Source organism: Spea bombifrons, chromosome 2 (assembly GCF_027358695.1).
Source record: "Spea bombifrons isolate aSpeBom1 chromosome 2, aSpeBom1.2.pri, whole genome shotgun sequence".
NCBI classification, from domain to species: domain Eukaryota; kingdom Metazoa; phylum Chordata; class Amphibia; order Anura; family Pelobatidae; genus Spea; species Spea bombifrons.
The window spans coordinates 142,218,333-142,225,832 of record NC_071088.1 but is presented as its reverse complement, the minus strand read 5'-3'; the positions used below and the strand labels follow the sequence as shown (position 1 = coordinate 142,225,832).

General features: G+C 50.1%; 17 non-coding genes and 3 pseudogenes across 17 annotated transcripts; all 20 read left to right on the top strand.

Annotated features, from left to right (window-relative positions):
• Positions 1–242: 242 nt before the first annotated feature.
• On the top strand, positions 243–351 carry LOC128479862 (uncharacterized; annotated as a pseudogene).
• Positions 352–599: 248 nt separating this feature from the next.
• On the top strand, positions 600–718 carry LOC128477915 (5S ribosomal RNA). The gene has a single exon (XR_008348862.1). It is a non-coding gene; the product is annotated as a 5S ribosomal RNA (ribosomal RNA).
• A 243-nt stretch (positions 719–961) lies between these two features.
• On the top strand, positions 962–1,080 carry LOC128480758 (5S ribosomal RNA). Its single transcript, XR_008350545.1, has one exon. It is a non-coding gene; the product is annotated as a 5S ribosomal RNA (ribosomal RNA).
• Positions 1,081–1,403: 323 nt separating this feature from the next.
• On the top strand, positions 1,404–1,512 carry LOC128479861 (uncharacterized; annotated as a pseudogene).
• Positions 1,513–1,721: 209 nt separating this feature from the next.
• Positions 1,722–1,840, top strand: LOC128477015 (5S ribosomal RNA). The gene has a single exon (XR_008348005.1). It is a non-coding gene; the product is annotated as a 5S ribosomal RNA (ribosomal RNA).
• A 255-nt stretch (positions 1,841–2,095) lies between these two features.
• Positions 2,096–2,204, top strand: LOC128479860 (uncharacterized; annotated as a pseudogene).
• Positions 2,205–2,438: 234 nt separating this feature from the next.
• LOC128477675 (5S ribosomal RNA) lies at positions 2,439–2,557 on the top strand. The gene has a single exon (XR_008348637.1). It is a non-coding gene; the product is annotated as a 5S ribosomal RNA (ribosomal RNA).
• Positions 2,558–2,796: 239 nt separating this feature from the next.
• LOC128476844 (5S ribosomal RNA) lies at positions 2,797–2,915 on the top strand. The gene has a single exon (XR_008347837.1). It is a non-coding gene; the product is annotated as a 5S ribosomal RNA (ribosomal RNA).
• A 218-nt stretch (positions 2,916–3,133) lies between these two features.
• Positions 3,134–3,252, top strand: LOC128477644 (5S ribosomal RNA). The gene has a single exon (XR_008348606.1). It is a non-coding gene; the product is annotated as a 5S ribosomal RNA (ribosomal RNA).
• Positions 3,253–3,501: 249 nt separating this feature from the next.
• On the top strand, positions 3,502–3,620 carry LOC128478002 (5S ribosomal RNA). The gene has a single exon (XR_008348945.1). It is a non-coding gene; the product is annotated as a 5S ribosomal RNA (ribosomal RNA).
• Positions 3,621–3,845: 225 nt separating this feature from the next.
• On the top strand, positions 3,846–3,964 carry LOC128477416 (5S ribosomal RNA). The gene has a single exon (XR_008348389.1). It is a non-coding gene; the product is annotated as a 5S ribosomal RNA (ribosomal RNA).
• A 221-nt stretch (positions 3,965–4,185) lies between these two features.
• On the top strand, positions 4,186–4,304 carry LOC128477174 (5S ribosomal RNA). The gene has a single exon (XR_008348156.1). It is a non-coding gene; the product is annotated as a 5S ribosomal RNA (ribosomal RNA).
• Positions 4,305–4,522: 218 nt separating this feature from the next.
• On the top strand, positions 4,523–4,641 carry LOC128477045 (5S ribosomal RNA). Its single transcript, XR_008348034.1, has one exon. It is a non-coding gene; the product is annotated as a 5S ribosomal RNA (ribosomal RNA).
• A 246-nt stretch (positions 4,642–4,887) lies between these two features.
• LOC128478780 (5S ribosomal RNA) lies at positions 4,888–5,006 on the top strand. Its single transcript, XR_008349683.1, has one exon. It is a non-coding gene; the product is annotated as a 5S ribosomal RNA (ribosomal RNA).
• Positions 5,007–5,263: 257 nt separating this feature from the next.
• Positions 5,264–5,382, top strand: LOC128478375 (5S ribosomal RNA). Its single transcript, XR_008349296.1, has one exon. It is a non-coding gene; the product is annotated as a 5S ribosomal RNA (ribosomal RNA).
• Positions 5,383–5,589: 207 nt separating this feature from the next.
• LOC128477173 (5S ribosomal RNA) lies at positions 5,590–5,708 on the top strand. Its single transcript, XR_008348155.1, has one exon. It is a non-coding gene; the product is annotated as a 5S ribosomal RNA (ribosomal RNA).
• A 242-nt stretch (positions 5,709–5,950) lies between these two features.
• Positions 5,951–6,069, top strand: LOC128477044 (5S ribosomal RNA). Its single transcript, XR_008348033.1, has one exon. It is a non-coding gene; the product is annotated as a 5S ribosomal RNA (ribosomal RNA).
• A 236-nt stretch (positions 6,070–6,305) lies between these two features.
• LOC128478374 (5S ribosomal RNA) lies at positions 6,306–6,424 on the top strand. The gene has a single exon (XR_008349295.1). It is a non-coding gene; the product is annotated as a 5S ribosomal RNA (ribosomal RNA).
• A 549-nt stretch (positions 6,425–6,973) lies between these two features.
• On the top strand, positions 6,974–7,092 carry LOC128478944 (5S ribosomal RNA). The gene has a single exon (XR_008349840.1). It is a non-coding gene; the product is annotated as a 5S ribosomal RNA (ribosomal RNA).
• A 227-nt stretch (positions 7,093–7,319) lies between these two features.
• LOC128476993 (5S ribosomal RNA) lies at positions 7,320–7,438 on the top strand. Its single transcript, XR_008347983.1, has one exon. It is a non-coding gene; the product is annotated as a 5S ribosomal RNA (ribosomal RNA).
• Positions 7,439–7,500: the final 62 nt, after the last annotated feature.

The window sequence follows — 7,500 nt, the reverse complement described above, 5'->3', positions numbered from 1 at the left end:
AATTCCTTTTGTCTGACGACAAGCAGCAGCAGCAGCAGCAGCAGCAGCAGCAACAGCAGCAGCAGCAACAGCAGCAGCAGCAACAGCAGCAGCAGCAGCAGCAGCAGCAACAGCAGCAGCAGCAACAGCAGCAGCAGCAACAGCAGCAGCAGCAACAGCAGCAGCAGCAACAGCAGCAGCAGCAGCAGCAGCAACAGCAGCAGCAGCAACAGAATAAGAGAAGTAAAATAAAAAACTTTTACACCTGCGGCCATACCACCCTGAAAGCGCCTGATCTCGGAAGCTAAGCAGGGTTGGGCCTGGTTAGTACCTGGATGGGAGACCGCCTGGGAATACCAGGTGTTGTAGGCTTTTAATTTTTTCTCACAGTCCGGGGAGAGCTTTTTGCCATGTGTTTCTTGCTCATCATCAAAGCTTTAAACCCTTGTTTGAACCTTCTCACCTTCTCTGTCCTGTCCCAGGGCTTATAATTCTTTCTGTCTGACGACAAGCAGCAGCAGCAGCAGCAGCAGCAGCAGCAGCAGCAGCAGCAGCAGCAGCAGCAGCAGCAGCAGCAGCAGCAGCAGCAGAATAAGAGAAGTAAAATAAAAAACTTTCACACCTGCGGCCATACCACCCTGAAAGCGCCCGATCTTGTCTGATCTCGGAAGCTAAGCAGGGTTGGGCCTGGTTAGTACCTGGATGGGAGACCGCCTGGGAATACCAGGTGTTGTAGGCTTTTTCTTTTCTCACAGTCCGGGGAGAGCTTTTTGCCATGTGTTTCTTGCTCATCATCAAAGCTTTAAACCCTTATTTGAACCTTCTCACCTTCTCTGTCCTGTCCCAGGGCTTATAATTCTTTCTGTCTGACGACAAGCAGCAGCAGCAGCAGCAGCAGCAGCAGCAGCAGCAGCAGCAGCAGCAGCAGCAGCAGCAGCAGCAGCAGCAACAGAATAAGAGAAGTAAAATAAAAAACTTTCACACCTGCGGCCATACCACCCTGAAAGCGCCCGATCTCGTCTGATCTCGGAAGCTAAGCAGGGTTGGGCCTGGTTAGTACCTGGATGGGAGACCGCCTGGGAATACCAGGTGTTGTAGGCTTTTAATTTTTTCTCACAGTCCGGGGAGAGCTTTTTGCCATGTGTTTCTTGCTCATCATCAAAGCTTTAAACCCTTATTTGAACCTTCTCACCTTCTCTGTCCTGTCCCAGGGCTTATAATTCCTTTTGTCTGACGACAAGCAGCAGCAGCAGCAGCAGCAGCAACAGCAGCAGCAGCAACAGCAGCAGCAGCAACAGCAGCAGCAGCAACAGCAGCAACAGCAGCAGCAGCAGCAGCAACAGCAGCAGCAGCAGCAGCAGCAGCAGCAGCAGCAGCAGCAGCAGCAGCAACAGAATAAGAGAAGTAAAATAAAAAACTTTTACACCTGCGGCCATACCACCCTGAAAGCGCCTGATCTCGGAAGCTAAGCAGGGTTGGGCCTGGTTAGTACCTGGATGGGAGACCGCCTGGGAATACCAGGTGTTGTAGGCTTTTAATTTTTTCTCACAGTCCGGGGAGAGCTTTTTGCCATGTGTTTCTTGCTCATCATCAAAGCTTTAAACCCTTGTTTGAACCTTCTCACCTTCTCTGTCCTGTCCCAGGGCTTATAATTCTTTCTGTCTGACGACAAGCAGCAGCAGCAGCAGCAGCAGCAGCAGCAGCAGCAGCAGAATAAGAGAAGTAAAATAAAAAACTTTCACACCTGCGGCCATACCACCCTGAAAGCGCCCGATCTCGTCTGATCTCGGAAGCTAAGCAGGGTTGGGCCTGGTTAGTACCTGAATGGGAGACCGCCTGGGAATACCAGGTGTTGTAGGCTTTTTCTTTTCTCACAGTCCGGGGAGAGCTTTTTGCCATGTGTTTCTTGCTCATCATCAAAGCTTTAAACCCTTATTTGAACCTTCTCACCTTCTCTGTCCTGTCCCAGGGCTTATAATTCTTTCTGTCTGACGACAAGCAGCAGCAGCAGCAGCAGCAGCAGCAGCAGCAGCAGGAGCAACAGCAGCAACAGCAGCAGCAACAGCAGCATCAGCAGCAGCAACAGAATAAGAGAAGTAAAATAAAAAACTTTCACACCTGCGGCCATACCACCCTGAAAGCGCCTGATCTCGGAAGCTAAGCAGGGTTGGGCCTGGTTAGTACCTGGATGGGAGACCGCCTGGGAATACCAGGTGTTGTAGGCTTTTTCTTTTCTCACAGTCCGGGGAGAGCTTTTTGCCATGTGTTTCTTGCTCATCATCAAAGCTTTAAACCCTTATTTGAACCTTCTCACCTTCTCTGTCCTGTCCCAGGGCTTATAATTCTTTCTGTCTGACGACAAGCAGCAGCAGCAGCAGCAGCAGCAGCAGCAGCAGCAGCAGCAGCAGCAGCAGCAGCAGCAGCAGCAGAATAAGAGAAGTAAAATAAAAAACTTTCACACCTGCGGCCATACCACCCTGAAAGCGCCCGATCTCGTCTGATCTCGGAAATTAAGCAGGGTTGGGCCTGGTTAGTACCTGGATGGGAGACCGCCTGGGAATACCAGGTGTTGTAGGCTTTTAATTTTTTCTCACAGTCCGGGGAGAGCTTTTTGCCATGTGTTTCTTGCTCATCATCAAAGCTTTAAACCCTTATTTGAACCTTCTCACCTTCTCTGTCCTGTCCCAGGGCTTATAATTCTTTTTGTCTGACGACAAGCAGCAGCAGCAGCAGCAGCAGCAGCAGCAGCAGCAGCAGCAGCAGCAGCAGCAGCAGCAGCAGCAACAGAATAAGAGAAGTAAAATAAAAAACTTTCACATCTGCGGCCATACCACCCTGAAAGCGCCCGATCTCGTCAGATCTCGGAAGCTAAGCAGGGTTGGGCCTGGTTAGTACCTGGATGGGAGACCGCCTGGGAATACCAGGTGTTGTAGGCTTTTAATTTTTTCTCACAGTCCGGGGAGAGCTTTTTGCCATGTGTTTCTTGCTCATCATCAAAGCTTTAAACCCTTATTTGAACCTTCTCACCTTCTCTGTCCTGTCCCAGGGCTTATAATTCTTTTTGTCTGACGACAAGCAGCAGCAGCAGCAGCAGCAGCAGCAGCAGCAGCAGCAGCAGCAACAGAATAAGAGAAGTAAAATAAAAAACTTTCACACCTGCGGCCATACCACCCTGAAAGCGCCCGATCTCGTCTGATCTCGGAAGCTAAGCAGGGTTGGGCCTGGTTAGTACCTGGATGGGAGACCGCCTGGGAATACCAGGTGTTGTAAGCTTTTTCTTTTCTCACAGTCCGGGGAGAGCTTTTTGCCATGTGTTTCTTGCTCATCATCAAAGCATTAAACCCTTATTTGAACCTTCTCACCTTCTCTGTCCTGTCCCAGGGCTTATAATTCTTTCTGTCTGACGACAAGCAGCAGCAGCAGCAGCAGCAGCAGCAGCAGCAGCAGCAGCAGCAGCAGCAGCAGCAGCAGCAGCAGCAGCAGCAGCAACAGAATAAGAGAAGTAAAATAAAAAACTTTCACACCTGCGGCCATACCACCCTGAAAGCGCCCGATCTCGTCTGATCTCGGTAGCTAAGCAGGGTTGGGCCTGGTTAGTACCTGGATGGGAGACCGCCTGGGAATACCAGGTGTTGTAGTCTTTTTCTTTTCTCACAGTCCGGGGAGAGCTTTTTGCCATGTGTTTCTTGCTCATCATCAAAGCTTTAAACCCTTATTTGAACCTTCTCACCTTCTCTGTGCAGTCCCAGGGCTTATAATTCTTTTTGTCTGACGACAAGCAGCAGCAGCAGCAGCAGCAGCAGCAGCAGCAGCAGCAGCAGCAGCAGCAGCAACAGAATAAGAGAAGTAAAATAAAAAACTTTCACACCTGCGGCCATACCACCCTGAAAGCGCCCGATCTCGTCTGATCTCGGAAGCTAAGCAGGGTTGGGCCTGGTTAGTACCTGGATGGGAGACTGCCTGGGAATACCAGGTGTTGTAGGCTTTTAATTTTTTCTCACAGTCCGGGGAGAGCTTTTTGCCATGTGTTTCTTGCTCATCATCAAAGCTTTAAACCCTTATTTGAACCTTCTCACCTTCTCTGTCCTGTCCCAGGGCTTATAATTCTTTTTGTCTGACGACAAGCAGCAGCAGCAGCAGCAGCAGCAGCAGCAGCAGCAGCAGCAGCAGCAACAGAATAAGAGAAGTAAAATAAAAAACTTTCACACCTGCGGCCATACCACCCTGAAAGCGCCCGATCTCGTCTGATCTCGGAAGGTAAGCAGGGTTGGGCCTGGTTAGTACCTGGATGGGAGACCGCCTGGGAATACCAGGTGTTGTAGGCTTTTAATTTTTTCTCACAGTCCGGGGAGAGCTTTTTGCCATGTGTTTCTTGCTCATCATCAAAGCTTTAAACCCTTATTTGAACCTTCTCACCTTCTCTGTCCTGTCCCAGGGCTTATAATTCTTTTTGTCTGACGACAAGCAGCAGCAGCAGCAGCAGCAGCAGCAGCAGCAGCAGCAGCAGCAACAGAATAAGAGAAGTAAAATAAAAAACTTTCACACCTGCGGCCATACCACCCTTAAAGCGCCCGATCTCGTCTGATCTCGGAAGCTAAGCAGGGTTGGGCCTGGTTAGTACCGGGATGGGAGACCGCCTGGGAATACCAGGTGTTGTAGGCTTTTAATTTTTTCTCACAGTCCGGGGAGAGCTTTTTGCCATGTTTCTTGCTCATCATCAAAGCTTTAAACCCTTATTTGAACCATCTCACCTTCTCTGTCCTGTCCCAGGGCTTATAATTCTTTTTGTCTGACGACAAGCAGCAGCAGCAGCAGCAGCAGCAGCAGCAGCAGCAGCAGCAGCAGCAGCAGCAGCAGCAGCAGCAGCAGCAGCAACAGAATAAGAGAAGTAAAATAAAAAACTTTCACACCTGCGGCCATACCACCCTGAAAGCGCCCGATCTCGTCTGATCTCGGAAGCTAAGCAGGGTTGGGCCTGCTTAGTACCTGGATGGGAGACTGCCTGGGAATACCAGGTGTTGTAGGCTTTTAATTTTTTCTCACAGTCCGGGGAGAGCTTTTTGCCATGTGTTTCTTGCTCATCATCAAAGCTTTAAACCCTTATTTGAACCTTCTCACCTTCTCTGTCCTGTCCCAGGGCTTATAATTCTTTCTGTCTGACGACAAGCAGCAGCAGCAGCAGCAGCAGCAGCAGCAGCAGCAGCAGCAGCAGCAGCAGCAGCAGCAGCAGCAGCAGCAGCAGCAGCAGCAACAGAATAAGAAAAGTAAAATAAAGAGCTTTCACACCTGCAGCCATACCTCCCTGAAAGCGCCCGATCTCATCTGATCTCGGAAGCTAAGCAGGGTTGGGCCTGGTTAGTACCTGGATGGGAGACTGCCTGGGAATACCAGGTGTTGTAGTCTTTTTCTTTCATCAAAGCTTTAAACCCTTATTTGAACCTTCTCACCTTCTCTGTCCTGTCCCAGGGCTTATAATTCTTTTTGTCTGACGACAAGCAGCAGCAGCAGCAGCAGCAGCAGCAGCAGCAGCAGCAGCAGCAGCAGCAGCAGCAGCAGCAGCAGCAGCAGCAGCAGCAGCAGAATAAGAGAAGTAAAATAAAAAACTTTCACACCTGCGGCCATACCACCCTGAAAGCGCCCGATCTCGTCTGATCTCGGAAGGTAAGCAGGGTTGGGCCTGGTTAGTACCTGGATGGGAGACCGCCTGGGAATACCAGGTGTTGTAGGCTTTTAATTTTTTCTCACAGTCCGGGGAGAGCTTTTTGCCATGTGTTTCTTGCTCATCATCAAAGCTTTAAACCCTTATTTGAACCTTCTCACCTTCTCTGTCCTGTCCCAGGGCTTATAATTCTTTTTGTCTGACGACAAGCAGCAGCAGCAGCAGCAGCAGCAGCAGCAGCAGCAGCAGCAGCAGCAGCAGCAGCAGCAGCAGCAGCAACAGAATAAGAGAAGTAAAATAAAAAACTTTCACACCTGCGGCCATACCACCCTTAAAGCGCCCGATCTCGTCTGATCTCGGAAGCTAAGCAGGGTTGGGCCTGGTTAGTACCGGGATGGGAGACCGCCTGGGAATACCAGGTGTTGTAGGCTTTTAATTTTTTCTCACAGTCCGGGGAGAGCTTTTTGCCATGTGTTTCTTGCTCATCATCAAAGCTTTAAACCCTTATTTGAACCTTCTCACCTTCTCTGTCCTGTCCCAGGGCTTATAATTCTTTTTGTCTGACGACAAGCAGCAGCAGCAGCAGCAGCAGCAGCAGCAGCAGCAGCAGCAGCAGCAGCAGCAGCAGCAGCAACAGAATAAGAAAAGTAAAATAAAGAGCTTTCACACCTGCAGCCATACCTCCCTGAAAGCGCCCGATCTCATCTGATCTCGGAAGCTAAGCAGGGTTGGGCCTGGTTAGTACCTGGATGGGAGACTGCCTGGGAATACCAGGTGTTGTAGTCTTTTTCTTTCATCAAAGCTTTAAACCCTTATTTGAACCTTCTCACCTTCTCTGTCCTGTCCCAGGGCTTATAATTCTTTTTGTCTGACGACAAGCAGCAGCAGCAGCAGCAGCAGCAGCAGCAGCAGCAGCAGCAGCAGCAGCAGCAGCAGCAGCAGCAGCAGCAGCAGCAGCAGCAGCAGCAGCAGCAGCAGCAGCAGCAGCAACAGAATAAGAGAAGTAAAATAAAAAACTTTCACACCTGCGGCCATACCACCCTGAAAGCGCCCGATCTGGTTAGTACCTGGATGGGAGACCGCCTGGGAATACCAGGTGTTGTAGGCTTTTAATTTTTTCTCACAGTCCGGGGAGAGCTTTTTGCCATGTGTTTCTTGCTCATCATCAAAGCTTTAAACCCTTATTTGAACCTTCTCACCTTCTCTGTCCTGTCCCAGGGCTTATAATTCTTTTTGTCTGACGACAAGCAGCAGCAGCAGCAGCAGCAGCAGCAGCAGCAGCAGCAGCAGCAGCAGCAGCAACAGAATAAGAAAAGTAAAATAAAGAGCTTTCACACCTGCGGCCATACCACCCTGAAAGCGCCTGATCTCGTCTGATCTCGGAAGCTAAGCAGGGTTGGGCCTGTTTAGTACCTGGATGGGAGACTGCCTGGGAATACCAGGTGTTGTAGGCTTTTTCTTTTCTCACAGTCCGGGGAGAGCTTTTTGCCATGTGTTTCTTGCTCATCATCAAAGCTTTAAACCCTTATTTGAACCTTCTCACCTTCTCTGTCCTGTCCCAGGGCTTATAATTCTTTCTGACGACAAGCAGCAGCAGCAGCAGCAGCAGCAGCAGCAGCAGCAGCAGCAGCAGCAGCAGCAACAGCAACAGAATAAGAGAAGTAAAATAAAAAACTTTCACACCTGCGGCCATACCACCCTGAAAGCGCCCGATCTCATCTGATCTCGGAAGCTAAGCAGGGTTGGGCCTGGTTAGTACCTGGATGGGAGACCGCCTGGGAATACTAGGTGTTGTAGGCTTTTTCTTTTCTCACAGTCCGGGGAGAGCTTTTTGCCATGTGTTTCTTGCTCATCATCAAAGC